The sequence below is a fragment of the Silene latifolia genome, chromosome 5, assembly GCF_048544455.1.
Source record: "Silene latifolia isolate original U9 population chromosome 5, ASM4854445v1, whole genome shotgun sequence".
Lineage (NCBI taxonomy): Eukaryota > Viridiplantae > Streptophyta > Magnoliopsida > Caryophyllales > Caryophyllaceae > Silene > Silene latifolia.
Window position 1 is genome coordinate 46,992,754 of NC_133530.1, and position 16,352 is coordinate 47,009,105.

Sequence of the window (16,352 nt, forward strand, 5' to 3'; positions counted from 1 at the left end):
TTTAAGAAATTGATTAACTTGTATCGTCATACAATCAATCAACTTTACAGATAAGGGCATCATCCTTTAGGTGTGACCTTAAGGGATCAACTGACCACCACCGTCCCACGACAGTAACGTCAAACTCTAGCAAGCCAATCGTTACCGATTAATGTTGATCAGTTGACTATAAAATGAATCATCCCTTACGTATTCTTAAAAATGGGATTTAACATGTGATCATTTTGATCGACAATTGTGATCGCATTATTGTCGGGGACACTCCAACTCTCACGGCATATCCGCACGAGGAATCCGTCACACAAGCTAGACCCGTCTTGTAAAACTGTCTCACAAAACCCATCTCATAAAATACGATATTAATACAAATACGTATAAATATACTAATCTAATTATACAAATGCGTAGAAACTAAATAAACCCGTTTTATACAACTACCAAAAATCCGACTCAACTCAACCCCCACCACCTCTCCCCATCGTGACCACCACCTAGCCACGGTGGCCAGGTCAGTCCCTAGCTGCACCACCTAGGGCCGCCCTACCCCACAAACCCGCACCAAGTCAACCCACAACACACCAAACAACAACAACACCAATGACAACACCATGACACGGCCACCCCAGCTCCACCATGGGTCACCCCACTGACCACGGTGGGCCCAACCACTCTCGGCCACCACGACACCACCCACGCACCACCAACAACCCTAAACACCCGACCCAACAGCAACAACAATCAACAAACAATAACTTCAACAACAACCTCGACATCCCTCCTTTCTCCTCTGAAACCGCCACCTCCAGCCACCATATCCACCACCCCTGCCCAGCACAAGACTCACCCCTCAACCCTCGACTCAACCACCCCACCACTGGTCTAAGTCAGCCACGATTCAAGGGGTAAAAATGCAGCCATAAACCCGAGTCACCAAAAGCCCAAAACCCCTTAAAATACTTGGTCAAAGCCCTTAATGGGTGGTCAACGACAGCCCCTATGGTGGTAAAAAAACGGTCAAAAGTGGGTAAAGGTCGGGACGGGTCAATGATATAAAAATAATAACATAAAGGCTAGTATAAGACGGTTTACCTTACGATCTCGAGGCGGCGGGACAAACAACGATCTTCCTTTTTTCTCTCTTTTCTTCTCTTTTTCTCTCTTCTTTTTCTCTAAGATTCCTCTCTAAATTGTGTGGTGGAAATGTGATGAATGAAATGATAAGGATAGGGTAGTACGAGGGATAAGGGGGTATATATAGGGTGAGAGTAGTATAAGGTGAGTGTATTTTTATATATATACATGTATCTTATTATTATTACTATTATCATTATTGTTATTACTATCATTATTATTATTATTCCGTCTCAACCTCAACTCGCTAAATACGATAAAATATTATTATTATATAATTATCAAATACGGAGTATTACACATTCTTACCCGAGCAAGGTAATTGGGAGATGTTATCATCTCGGTTTCCCGAGGCGGTGAAATCGGAGTTGCAATTAAGAAACAACGAATATAAATAAAGTATTTAGTGGATTAAATAATCATAAATGAATAACGAAGTAAATAATACAACTCATGACTACTAAGCCATTCTAGTCAACTATGCTCGACTCGAATGTCATCAAGGCTCGTCTCGTCTCCCGGGTGCTACCAAAGCCAACCTGTACATAACTGCTCCCAATATGATCGGAAATATCATATGGATCGACACAGGTGACCCCAGAAATAGGTGACATTTACAGAGATACACAAACGTCAGTTTCAATACATAAACATAAGACATGACTCGATCAGTAAAGATGCGACATATTAATTATATGAATGAGACTCGAATATAGAATCGCTATACCGGTACCGGGACACGCCCAGATGTACCCACAACCACCGGTGCCAGGGACACGCCCACGACACCACACCTCACACAAAGGTACCGGGACACGCCCAGACCTACCGGGTCTGGAAGCCAACCGAATCCCCTGCCAGACGTCGTGCCTCAACCACACGAGTCCCTCTGTAACTCAAGCCATTAATGTGCACATCCCCCTTGGAGTGGGAAGCTCAAAGAGGCGACCCGAACGTCCAACCGTCTTACGTCTCCTCAACAATCAAGTACCACCACCAAAGACCTCCAACGCAACACAATCACAACCATACATGACAAATGGAAAAACAATATTAAACATATGACTAATTCATGAATTCAATTCCACGTGTTATGAATAGCAACCCCTCGAATACCCACATGATATACCAACCGACTCACAAATGTACTAGCAAGTAAAGACACACAAATATGCATACTCAATATTGAAACCGGGTAGGATAACCTACCTTTTCGCATTCTTCACAAGCTACTTGGTTCCGACTCGACTTCGTCTCATAAAACCGTCTCATAAGGCCGTCTCATCCTAAACAACCATACGACACTATTACAATGCATTCTATATTATCATAACATTAAAGCCTTTATTATTAGTCACTAATTAGTCATATTACATAAGCTAAATACTAATTAATCTCTCTTAGTAAACTCTAACTTGAGATTAACATAAGACAAAGGGGAGAAGGTGGAACTTTGATTTACAAAGGTAGATTGGGAAATAGGAGGGGTGTTCCATCATCAATCCAAGCTTGAAGGCCAAGGGGGAAGGTTTAGGGAGCATTTAGAGAGAAGGGGAGTGTTTTAGAGTAAGAAGGAAGGAGAAGAAGAATGAAGAGGATAAGGGTTTGAATAAGATGAAATCCCGAAATATCATTTCTCGGGTACAGCACAGTGTCACTCGACCGAGTGACCGGTTCACTCAACTGAGTGTCACTCACTCGGTCGAGTATACTCTTTACTCAACCGAGTGTCACTCACTCGATCCGCTAGAGGTTCTACTCGGTCCACTGGAAGTCTAATAGGCCTAGTTTAGGTCTTACTTGGTCTAGTGGAAGGGTCATCCTTTACTTTCGAGTATACATGGGTCCCCTCACGTGTCCCTAGGTACTTTATGGGTCCCAATTTATCTGAGTATTATACTTCTGCAATTGGCATCCTAAATTGATTGACCTGAGATGTTGTATGCTAAATTCCATGAGATCCACAAGCTAGAGGGAGCATGATCAAGATTCCAGATTCATTTAGTAATCAATGCTTTATTCCAAGAGAGAAGTTCCTTAATATCAAACCCTCCTTCAGTTCTAGGTGAGCAGATACTAGCCCAACTTTTTATCACTAATTTGCTTTGATTCTCACCAATATTCCTGAAAAAATTTGTACACATTTTATTAATTTGCTGAATGACACTCTTTGGGAGTAAGACACTGGCTCACCAGAAATTTTCTAAACCAAAGATGACTGATTTTAAAAATTGAAGTTTACCAGCATAGGACAGGAGCTTAGAGGACCAATGTTGCAATGAAGCCTGAACTTTATTGATGAGGACTCCATACATATCCACTGTAGTTCTAGCAGTATAGACCTAAATACCTAAATGGGAAACCTTCTTCAGTAAACCCCATGCCTTGGATTATTTGTTGTTTGACATCAACATGCACTCCTCCAAAATATATCTATACTAGGTAGTATCCCGCGCTTCGCGCGGCCTGTTTAAAATTTAATTATTATAATTGAAGAAAAATAACATAATTTATATATGACCTTTAATATTTTTACTTATAAATAAAAATAAATTTAATTTTCTCAAATTTAATTTTTATAGTTTTATTTTCAATATGTTGATCAAAGTTTTATCAATTATTTTGTGACTGATCAAATATCATATTAATTAAAATAAAATTTATTCGAATAATGCAACAATCAACATTAAGGCGTTGTTTGGTAAACGGCATATTGGCCAATTTTTAGCATATTCAAGGGTTTTAGCATTTGTGACCAATCAATATGCTAATTTTAGTGTTTGGTAAACAACATATTGAAACAGCATATTTGGGGTCAATATGTTGTTTTACAATATCTCGCTTTTGAAAGATATTGGTTAGCATATTATAAAATAGGAAAATTTTCTCCATTTTACAAAGAAAACTAACAATCTACTAATCGTAATCTGCCAATTACCAAACACTCAATTTAATTCTGCTACTTATAATATGCTAGTCAAACCTTCTGATAAAATCTACCATTTATAATCTGCTTTTACAATCCGCTTATGCTGAAATTAATCCGCTGTTTACCAAACAGAGCCTAAGTTTTCAAATTATATCATTTCACAATACGTTAGGTTCCAAATTAATTAATATTTGTTCAAAATAATTTGAATATAATTTTATGTAATTTTTAATTCTTTTGTTCTATAACGTGTGATATTTATGTATTAACATATAGAGTTAAAACTCAACTATTCAAATGTTTTGATTGTGTTTTGCATCTGTTATGTGTCAAACATATCTATAAAAATTTCACCTTTTGTATTTTTAAACAACTATATATAAATGATGTTTAAGAGTTAACTGTAAATAAAATAGGTTAAACTTTCTCAAATAATATTTTTTGAGAATTAACTTCTAAGTATTTAAAATATAACATATAAAATATTTAACTAAAAGTAATATTTAGCTAGACATAATCAATATTTATACTTGACGTATACGTATTTTAATTAAAGATATTAAAGGAAAATTTAACGTTTTTTTTCTACTTTTTCATGTCTTTTATAATACTATATTATTTAATAATCATTACTTTTGTTTTGATTATTCAAATGCATTCGCAATCACTGTGTACATACATACTCGTACACATACTCGCTATCACACTATTTAAACCTATCAAAATCACATATCTATTCAATTTCTCGCAATATAATTTTTTTCATTCCCACATAAAAATTTATCTCTAAGTAGTTTTCTTTAAGTTATGTTTTTAAGAAATACAACGACTCTTCCAAATATATTTTTCTTATGATTTAATGGTCTAAGTTTTATACCTTTCTAAAAATGTCTTTTTACGTAAACATAAAATATTATGAGACACTCACTTTAATCATCTCTACAAATCAAAAGTTTTCAATAAATATAATGAAAATTATACTCAATTTGAAGCATTTTTCGCAATAAACGTAATTATTTACATTTTAGAATTTTTATCAAAATATTTTTTTAATAAATTTAGAATCAAATCACCGTAATTATTTAATTTAATTTTATAATAAAATTTATTAAGTTATAATTAATATTTTGCTGAGATTTATACAACATTTATTATGTTTATATTTAATGTTTAGCTGTAATTAATACTTGTATTTAAAACTGAGTTGACACGTGGCGCATCCACGGCTTCAACTTCAGCGATTTTTATATATATATATATATATATATATATATATATATATATATATATATATATATATATATATATATATATATATATATATATATATATATATATATATATAAGATTTTATCGGTGTTAGCATAAAGACCAGACCAAGCTGCAAACTTAGTTAGAAAAGTCAGAACTGCATTAACAGAGGGAACATCCCCTCTAGTAAAAATCATAAGATCATCATCAAAAATTAGGTGAGTCAAACCAATCTTTGAGCATTTAGGATGGTAAGCGACCTGTCTTTGAGAGCATATGACTCTGAGATACCTAGACAACATCTCCATGCTAAGCACAAACAGGTAGGGGGATAGAGGATCCCCATGCCTAATAGCACTCTCCTCTTTGAAGAAACCATGGACAGAACCATTAAGCTTCAGAGAATACCATGGAGAAGATATGTATCTCATAATCCAAGTTATAAACTACTGGGGAAACTTAAGGGCAGTGAGCATGTTCTCAATGATACAGATAATGATAATGATAATGATAATGATAATGACAATGACAATGATAATGATAATAATACGTAATACGTATACATGTATACATATACTCTTACCTTCCACCTACCATATATATACACCCATCTTATCCATTATCCACCCATCTTATCCATTCACTGTAACATCCCCATTTATTCAGGAGCCTTTAGCTAGACATTCCAAGTAAATGAGAGCGTTATCATCTCAGTTTCCCGAGGTAGTGAATAACAAAGTACAACAAACCAAAGTACTTTAAATAAAATTTAGCGATTACATGTTTATTACAACTTAACCAAACTAAACTTAATATAAAATTGAAATAAAACTCGCAGCGGAAATAAATAAAGTGATTAGATAATCTATATGGTCTAGACTTCTAGGTAGATGATCGGAGCCATTTGGTGTTCACAATTAAGCATATGTGGTCGTTGGTCAATGGTCGATACAAAACACAATTTATACTTCACAAACAACTCTACAATTAGTAAAGAGGCAAGTAAAGGTCGGATCCCAAGGGACGGGTATTGAAATGAAGATTCTATTGTAACTAGCGGTGTCTAGGGGTGTCACAAATTGGGTTGATGTAGAAGGTTACTAAACTAAAATAGCAATGAAAATAAACTATCAAGGTAAATGAAATAAGGGTGTAAACAATTGATTAAAAGCACTAGGGTGTCATGGGTTCATAGGGGAATCATGGGATATGATCATACAAACATGTTCTCAAATTATAAGCAAGCAATTATTGTTGTGATGGATTGAGTTGGGTTATATCTTACAATCCTAGGAAAGTTTGGGTCCGGAGCCGAATCTCTTGGATTGTACAACACCTACAAGTCGACTTAATCTTCCCTACTTAACACATGCATGGTCTAACAAGACTCGAGTTGGGTTATGTCTTACAAGTCAAGTTGAAAGGATAGAAGATGATAGTAAATGCAAGGATTCATAGGCTTAGCATTTCATCAAATATAACATGTGCATGCATTAAGATCAAAACAAGCAAGCAAATAAGATATGAAAGCATATTAATTTAAGCATGAATCATTCCCCATGTTGGTTTCCCCTAATCACCCATTAAACCCTAGCTAAGAGACTACTCACTCATTATCATATTGATCATGCTAGAAAGGTTGTCAATCATACTAACATAATGAAACATGATGAATAAATGAAAGTAATTAGCAATAATTAAAAAGGGATTAAGAGATTATACCTACTAATGATTCCAATAATAAAGCAAGAATAATAGAAGTACTTGAATCCTAGATTGAGAGGTTGTCAATCTCCCAATAATAACCCAAATAATCTTCAATTACCCAAAATAAAGTAAGAACAAGAGAGAGATTAAGGAACTAAAACTTGGATTAAAACTTGATTAATATTTGATTACAATATTGAAGAGAGATTTGATTGATATTAACTACACTAATTATTGATAAGAAGAACATGCTCCTCTAATTAGACTAATGGGGTATTTATAGTGAGAATTAGGGAGGATGCATTAGGGTTAACTAAGGGCTAAACTAGTAATTACACTTTTTAAGTTGAGCAAGGAGCCTCCGGATTGTCCGAGAGAAGGGCTTCTTCATTTCGTAGCTTGAAGAACGAAAGCGCTAGCTGTGTCTTTGTGATCCGTGCGGGCCGGGAGTCGGGACGGCCGGATCTGGGATGGACAATCCGAGCGGATCAAGGAACAAGACGCACGGACTGGGCATGGGCAATCCGAGCGGATTCCTGGTGAGGACGCTCGGATTGGCGAGGACGGACGGATTCTCTACAATCCGTTCGGATTGTAGCTCGCCAGCCTTTCCTTCTTTTTTCCTTCCCTTTTCTTCATGAATTCCTTGGGGATTTCCTTGGGGACTCAAGGATCCTTTTCTCAACAATGCTCTTCTACTATGCTATGTACAAAGGCCTTCTAGTCTTGTCTCTCCTTGATGCTTGGTCATTGAATATGATCAATTTAGCCTTGTTTTGCCATGAAAATGCAAGATTCTTACTCCTTTCCTACCAAGGGATCAAAATCTCAAAGAATATGCAAAACAAAGATCTAAAGATAAGAAATGACCCAAATAGGCACTAAAAAGCATAGAAACAATGGTAATTCGGGGACTAAATATGCGCCAATTATGGTCGCATCAAATATCCCCAAACCGAACCTTTGCTCGTCCCGAGTAAAGAGGTGACAAAGACTAGGACCAATACTAACCTAACCTAATAATAATAGCCGATATGAGACAATTAGCGGGTCTCACTCCGCCCCTTCAACTCACAACAAGACAACCATGAGGTAGGATGCCTTCTTGCAAGGCAAGGTGGGTCTTGCCAAAATGGCGACACATCCAAACATTAAGCACACAAAATCACATAATGGATGCATCTACAAAAATAATAGCCACTTTCCTCATCTAAGTGGCGGAAATTATCTACAAGGGAAGCAATTCAAGGGTACACAATCCTTCATAGATGCAATTTGTTCAAACTACTAAGCCTAGAAGGATACCAATAAATCACCTCCAAGTTGTGTCAAGCTAGGGTACCTTTGTCCTCAATCGTTAAATGCTTTTGTCAAGAATAGACTCCCTATGATGTTAGAAACACTGGAGGATCGCGGAATTCCCCCTCTTGCCTAGACAAGAAGAAGGGTCGTCCCCTCTCTACCATGCACAAAAATGGATATGATGGATAAAGGGATCGATAGATATTTGAGTTTCACTTTTGGGAGTTTGCTTTTGTTTTTGTTTTCCCCCCCAAATTTCTTTGGCATTTGACTTTTTGAGAACACTTTCTTGCCATTTCTTTTTGATTTTTGGCATTTCAATACTTGATAACTTTTTGCATTTCTTTTTGAACATTTTCAAAGTCACCCCAATTAGTAACGAGGGTGCCTTATTTTTGAAGGTTTAGGAGTTCTATTTTTTTGCTCCTCTTTTCTTTTGATGCATTTTTGCAAACTTTCTTTCACTTTTCATTTCTTTGAACTCAAATCAATTTCTTTTTTTTTTTGTGCCCATTCCCTTTGATGACAAAAATGTATGGTAGAATATGGATGAATGATAGAAGTATGCATGGTTTCAAGGGTCACCTTGGAATAAACGGTAGCCAAGGAGTTATCACACCACAAGGTACTCTTGACTAGGCCTTAAACCATGGGTCAAAGGATACTAGCATGACACATCCTAGGGTGTTTTACAAGCATTCTAACAAGCAAAGTCTTAAGAATAAAAAGCATCTACTAGGGCCTATATACACTTGTCAAGCTTCCCAAGTAGACGGTTTCGCAAAATTTTTCTAACATGCAAACTACATGCCATGATGTAACTAACATATAAACATCCTAATGCAAATGATTCTACCAACTAATATGACATATAAACTAAATGCAAGTCCTAAGTTCACATTGTTTTACCGCATCAATCAAAATAAAGCCACATAGTCATTAACATAAAGAGGAAAAAGGAGATTGGAAAGATCATACCATGCGGTCTTCAATATCCTCATGTCTCGGATGTGGCGTAGTCAATCAAAGTGAACAAGGATGAAACAAACATAATATATACAAGATAATATATACAAAGGAAATGAACTTGTTTTTGGTTTTTTTCAATTTTTCAAATTTTTATGATTTTTGAAATTTTTCAATTTTTATGGTTTTTGAATAAAAGTTAAGAGTTAGAATTCCCATCCCCACACTAATATGGGCATTGTCCTCAATGGCCAAAATGATGGAAATTATGCAAAGAATGATGTATGATTTCTATGCTAAATGCAATTCTACACTAAGCTATACTACATGATGCATGGTTTTTGTTATGACGGAGAGGATAATTTAAATTACCTCCCGTTGCGTATGCATTAACTTCCCCAAACCAAGCAAGACACTATTGCTAATGTCAAAGCATGGGGGAGTTTATGCACATACAATGCTATGCATGAGACTAGATTGTCATTTTGGATTTTACAAAAGTGGGAACAATAAAGAACACCTCAAAGGAACCGAGGTGTGAGTCCTTTGATGTTGCTAGGACTAAACCAACAATGATCAAAATGAAAATAAAATACAAAGAGATATAGACAAACCGTGGGAGAGTAGGAATCTCCAAGGCTAGTCTTCCATCATGCTACTATCATCACCACTTCCCTCATGAGAAGTGGTCACATTGCCACTTTCCTTGGCACTTTCTTCTTTGCTTTCTTCATCATCATCTTCCTCATCATTTTCTTCACCATCTTCACCATCTCTTTCTTCATCTCCACTTGCTTCTTCCTCAATATTATCATCAATCTCCTCATCATTTCCAACAACCTCATTGTCTTCCACCACGTCCCTAGATGCACCCGGAAACAAGGCTTCTCTATCCGCCCAACTAGGCAAAGGACAAGATGGATCAAGGAGTCCTTGCCTAGCTAAATGTAGGAGGGGAGGATATTGAGCTAAATAAGCATTCTTCCGATCTTCATGAGCTTGCTTGTGCATGGCTTGCATTAGAAGAGTTACATAGTCTTTCCCAATTTCAACTCCTTGTGGTTTGAACTCTTCATAATCATAGGGGTAAGGTGGTATAACAATGGAAGAGGAGGGGGTTTCATGATTACCCTTTTGTTGTTGAATGATGTATTCGGCTTCTTCGGATAGGGGAAGTAAATAGTTGGTCCGGTGGACACTAAGACGGCAAATCTTTGCGGGTAAAGTGAATGATCGAGCCTCACTTGTAAGCCACCCATACTTGGTATCAAGGGAATTGTGAACAACCCACTTAAACTTGTTAATCAAGGTGGACATATCAATGAGATGGCCACCATCCTTAGCCTTGTACTTGCTATCCTTATTGAAATTAGGATCAAAGTGCTTGGCTAGGACCGTGACAAGGCCGCCATTAACAATTACGGTTTGACCCTTCTTCCCACTATCTATATGGAGCCATCTATCAACCAATAGCCTCAAAGAATTGTAAGGCTTGGTGTGAATTCTTCCAATATTCAAAGTTGATTCAAGGAGAATAAAATCGAGTCCCGTGAAATGATTGGTGTCTTTTCTAGCAATTATGGTATTTCCCACAACTTTGTGCCATATTCTTATGCCCGGATGATGGACCAAAAGAGCGCGACAAGCTTTAAAATCTTCAAATTTCTTCCCGGAGATTGCCTCCCAAAGAGGCTCGGGATCATACTTCCCATATTGCTTATAGAATTTATGTTCATCGCTAAGACCCAAAATTGCACCCAATTAGGAAAGGAAATGCGTCTACTAGTGTTAGCTAGACGAAACTCAATATTTTCCCTATTCTCAACTTTTGTCACTTTCAAGGAACTTAAGAATTCCAAGACAAGGGAGGGGTATGTTACTTCCTCCATTTCAAACAATTTCTTTAAACCCATGGCATTGAAAAAGACTCTCGTTTGTTCAAGAATACCCAACTTCTCTAAAGCATCTTGGCATATGAATTTTGTGGATTGAATTTGTTTCATAGCAAACTTGACAAATGTATTTCTATGGGAGTCGGAAATGAATGTTACCTCCGGGTAATGCAAGAGTTGATTAATTACCGGAGTAGAGGGTGATGCTTCCATAGAAATTTGTTGAGTTTGTTGCACTTCCAAGTTTGGTGTTGATACCACCATTGCCAAAGCTTTCTTCATTTGTAGAGCTTTTTGCCTTTGAGAGAGAGTTGTAGTCTTTGGTGCCTTTGTTGCCTTTGCCTTTGCTTTTGTTGCTCCCTTTGTTCTTGCCATTTGATGAGCTAACCAAGAAAAAGATCAAAAATCTTCAATTTGTAGAATGCCCAAATCGATTTTGAAAGTGAAAGGCTTTGCCTTTATGAGAACAAAAATCAATTCAAAGGTGAAGATTTTGGTCTTGGTTTTGATTATTAATGAAGATGGAGTGATTGATTTGTTATTTGAAAGATGGTTTGATTTGATTTTGGTGAGTTTTGTTGAGGGTTTTTGTTTTTGAGATGGGGAGGATGAGGGTTTTGGTGGTATGGGTAGTGTTTATGAGTGAATGAATGAATGAATGAATGAATGAAGGTGGGGTGGGTATTTAAAGAACTCGACAATGTTAGGACGCAGGGACAATCCGTGCGGATTAGGCGCAATCCGCTCGGATTCTTCAGCTTCAAATTTTCAAAAATCCCGCCTAGAGACGGGCGGATTTCGGGAATCCGTTCGGATTCGCCGAGACGAGACGGGCGGATTTCACTTGAGACGGACGGATTCTTGTCCAGAGATTTTTCTTTGTTTTTCTTCACCGCAAGACGGGCGGATTGTCCACAAGACGGACGGATTCTCGTGAGACGGGGGCGTCTTTCCAGAATCCGCTCGGATTCTTCAACGATCAAGAATTTTGCAGTTTCAGCTCGGCCCAAGACGGGCGTCTTCTCACCGGACGCTCGGATCCTCTCAGAGACGGGCGGATTCTCGTGAATCCGCTCGGGTTGGTCCTTGTGTACACGGATTCAGGTCCATCCGTGCACCAACGCATTCCCTTATCATTCTTTCTTTCTTTCTTTCAAATCTTGTGTTCTTCATTGTGGGGGCACTACTAAGGCATGAATAGCCTAGGCAATTCCCATCCCCACACTAAGGTAAATCACTACACATTAATTAAAATCATTAGTCCCTCCCTCACTTCTCTCTTTTCATGACAATTATTTTGATCAAAGTAAAAATAAATCCAAAAATGACAAAAATGTAATGCAAAAATTAAATGTAAGTTAGGGAGTTAGAAATATTTACAAATGGTGGTTTAGGGAGGACTCCACCAAACTCTCATTCTTGATGAGATGTCAAGGAGGCATGTTCAAGGTGTTGTTGATGTTGCTCAACACCTCGAAGAAGTAATTAAAAGCTTGTTCGTTGTTATGGTAGAGGTCCTCAATAGACCGTGGTTCTTGTTGTTGATCATGATCGATGGCATGCCCAATGTAGGGATTAAAGATCCCTTCAAATTCGTCGTCCCAAAGACCACAAACTTCATTGAGTTGATCATTGAAAATCTCTTGCTTGGATGGAGACAACTCTCCCAAATTCTTCTTTTGGCCAATGAGGCCATCATCTTCTTCCTTGGTTGATTTTGATGAGCTTTGCAAGCTCTCCTTGTCACAATTCACTTGCTCTTTGAATGGAGCATCTTCAACTTTCTTCCTCCATTGGAGTTCCGATCTCTTCTTCTCATCTTTCCGGCTATAATGATCAATCATGAAACATGGCTCATGCAAACGAGGAGCTCTCATGGTCTTGTCAAGATTAAAAGTTATGCTTTCATCTCCCACTTCTAGAGTGAGCTCTCCATGCTTCACATCAATCACCGCACCCGCGGTGTGTAGGAAAGGTCTTCCTAAGATGATTGGAATGTTGGAATCTTCCTCCATATCAACAATGACAAAGTCCACCGGGATGAAAAACTTCCCGATTCGCACGGGGACATCTTCCCATATCCCTAGCGGTGTCTTCGTCGATCTATCGGCCATTTAAAGAGTGATATTGGTACATTTAAGCTCTCCCATTCCCAACCTTTTACTTACCGAGTATGGCATGACACTCACGCTAGCCCCTAGATCACATAAGGCTTTGTTGATCGTTGTGTCGCCAATGGTACACGGTATTGAGAAGCTTCCCGGATCCTTTAACTTTGGAGGTGAACTCCCTTGAAGTATGGCACTACTCACCTTAGTGAAGGCGATAGTCTCAAGTTTCCGGATCGACTTCTTCTTTGTGAGGATATCTTTCATGTACTTTGCATAGGCCGGAACGTGATTGATTAATTCCGTGAAAGGAATTGAGACTTCTAAGTTCTTCACAATTTCCATGAACTTTCCAAGTTGATCATCAAATTTAGGCTTGGCTTGACGACTTGGAAAAGGAAGTCTAATCACAATGGGCTCCTTTTCTTTGGCTTTATCTTCATTTTTCTTTGAACTTTCTTCTTTTGATGATTCCCCTTCTTTGGGACTTTGCACCACAACTTCATTCTCACTAGCTCTCACAACTTCATCCTCAACTTGCTCCTTCGGTGCTTCATACCTTGTACCACTTCTCAAGTGAATGGCACTAACCGTTTCATGTCTAGGGGATTACCTTGAGGTGGTAATTGCCCCTTTTGTCTTTGTGAGCTCGAAGATGCTAGTTGGGTCAATTGTGTTTCCAACATCTTGGTGTGAGCTAGAATGTTGTTGATGGTGGTGTCTTTTGCTTGGCTATCTTTTTGCATTTGGGTGAAAAATTCTTGTTGATTCTTTTGCATTTGAAGGACCGCTTTTTGGACATCAAAACTTTGGTCATTGTGGTGATTGTATGGATTTTGATTTTGGTAACCTTGGTTTTGATTGAAAAAGGGTCTTTGGTTTTGATTTCTCATGGGTGGTGGAGTGTATGTTGTTTGAGGGTTTTGGACATTTTGGCTTTTGTATGAGAGATTTGGATGGAATTTGGTGTTTTCATTGTAAAAATTTGAATAAGGGGTACCGCTTTTGTAAGCTTGGAAAGCATTGACTTGCTCGGTTGTTCCCCTACATTCACTTGAGTCATGACCTAAGGTTCCACAATTCTCACATATCCCGCTTGGGATTGATGAGGATGCCGTCATGGCATTGACATGGTGCTTTGATGATTTTGAGCTTTCCTCAAGTCTAGCCATAGCTTGTTCAAACTTCAAGTTGATTGTGTCAATGTGAGCACTAAGTTGAGCACCCAATTGAGTAACGGTGTCCACTTCATACTTTCCTCTAGTAGCCTTGCGAGGCCTACTATATTGCGAATTATGGACCGCCATTTCCTCAATCTTGTTCCATGTTTGATTGTCATCAACTTCGGTGAACATTCCATTTGATCCCATATTGAGAATGTTCCTTGAATCTTCATATAAACCATTCCAAAATTGTTGCACTAAAAACCATTCGCTAAGTCCATGGTGAGGACATGAGCGACAAATACCTTTGAACCGCTCCCAAGCTTCATACAAAGATTCTTCATCCCTTTGCTTAAAACCCGTAATTTGAGCTCTTAGCATATTGGTCTTTTCCGTGGGTAGAATTTTTGTAGAAAGCTAGAGCTAGCTTCTTCCAAGAATCTATTCCAAGGGTGGCCTTATCAAGGCCCTTCAACCATTGCTTTGCGGTGCCGATTAACGAAAAAGGAAATAAGACCCATCTTATTTGGTCTTGAGTCACGCCCGTTTGAGAGATAGCTTCACAATAATCACAAAATGTTTCCATATGAGAATGAGGGTCCTCACTAGGCATTCCCCAGAATTGGCTCCTCTCAACTAGTTGGATGAAGGCGGACTTGGCAATAAAGTTTCCGGTAAGATGTTGTGGGGTAGGAGTACCGTTTGGTAGATCCTCCTCGGTGGGTATAGAGTGAGACGAGAATTTAGGCATTGTAGGTGGATTTTGTGTGGTATTGTTTAATGGGTTCTCTTCTCCTTCTATTGCGAAAGGATTGACAAACTCACTAGTGGGTTGAACAACTTCACCAACACCTCCCAAATTCCTCCTAACAAGTCTCCTATTATTCGTCAAGGTTCTTTCGATTTCACGGTCAAAAGGTAACAAATCTCTTTGTAACCTTCTAGACATGCAAAAATATCAAACAACTCGAAAACAATTAGAACAATCCTTGAGGAGTTTTACTTCCCCAAGGTGAAAAAGACACAACTAAAAACAATAAAAGAAATCTTAAATCAATTAAACACCGTCCCCGGCAACGGCGCCATTTTTGATCGGAGCCATTTGGTGTTCACAATTAAGCATATGTGGTCGTTGGTCAATGGTCGATACAAAACACAATTTATACTTCACAAACAACTCTACAATTAGTAAAGAGGCAAGTAAAGGTCGGATCCCAAGGGACGGGTATTGAAATGAAGATTTTATTGTAACTAGCGGTGTCTAGGGGTGTCACAAATTGGGTTGATGTAGAAGGTTACTAAACTAAAATAGCAATGAAAATAAACTATCAAGGTAAATGAAATAAGGGTGTAAACAATTGATTAAAAGCACTAGGGTGTCATGGGTTCATAGGGGAATCATGGGATATGATCATACAAACATGTTCTCAAATTATAAGCAAGCAATTATTGTTGTGATGGATTGAGTTGGGTTATATCTTACAATCCTAGGAAAGTTTGGGTCCCGGAGCCGAATCTCTTGGATTGTACAACACCTACAAGTCGACTTAATCTTCCCTACTTAACACATGCATGGTCTAACAAGACTCGAGTTGGGTTATGTCTTACAAGTCAAGTTGAAAGGATAGAAGATGATAGTAAATGCAAGGATTCATAGGCTTAGCATTTCATCAAATATAACATGTGCATGCATTAAGATCAAAACAAGCAAGCAAATAAGATATGAAAGCATATTAATTTAAGCATGAATCATTCCCCATGTTGGTTTCCCTAATCACCCATTAAACCCTAGCTAAGAGACTACTCACTCATTATCATATTGATCATGCTAGAAAGGTTGTCAATCATACTAACATAATGAAACATGATGAATAAATGAAAGTAATTAGCAATAATTAAAAAG

The 16,352-nt window shown here is 37.9% G+C and overlaps 1 non-coding gene across 1 annotated transcript; it reads left to right on the forward strand.

Annotated features, from left to right (window-relative positions):
• Positions 1-14,723: 14,723 nt before the first annotated feature.
• LOC141657989 (small nucleolar RNA R71) lies at positions 14,724-14,830 on the forward strand. Its single transcript, XR_012548902.1, has one exon. It is a non-coding gene; the product is annotated as a small nucleolar RNA R71 (small nucleolar RNA).
• Positions 14,831-16,352: the final 1,522 nt, after the last annotated feature.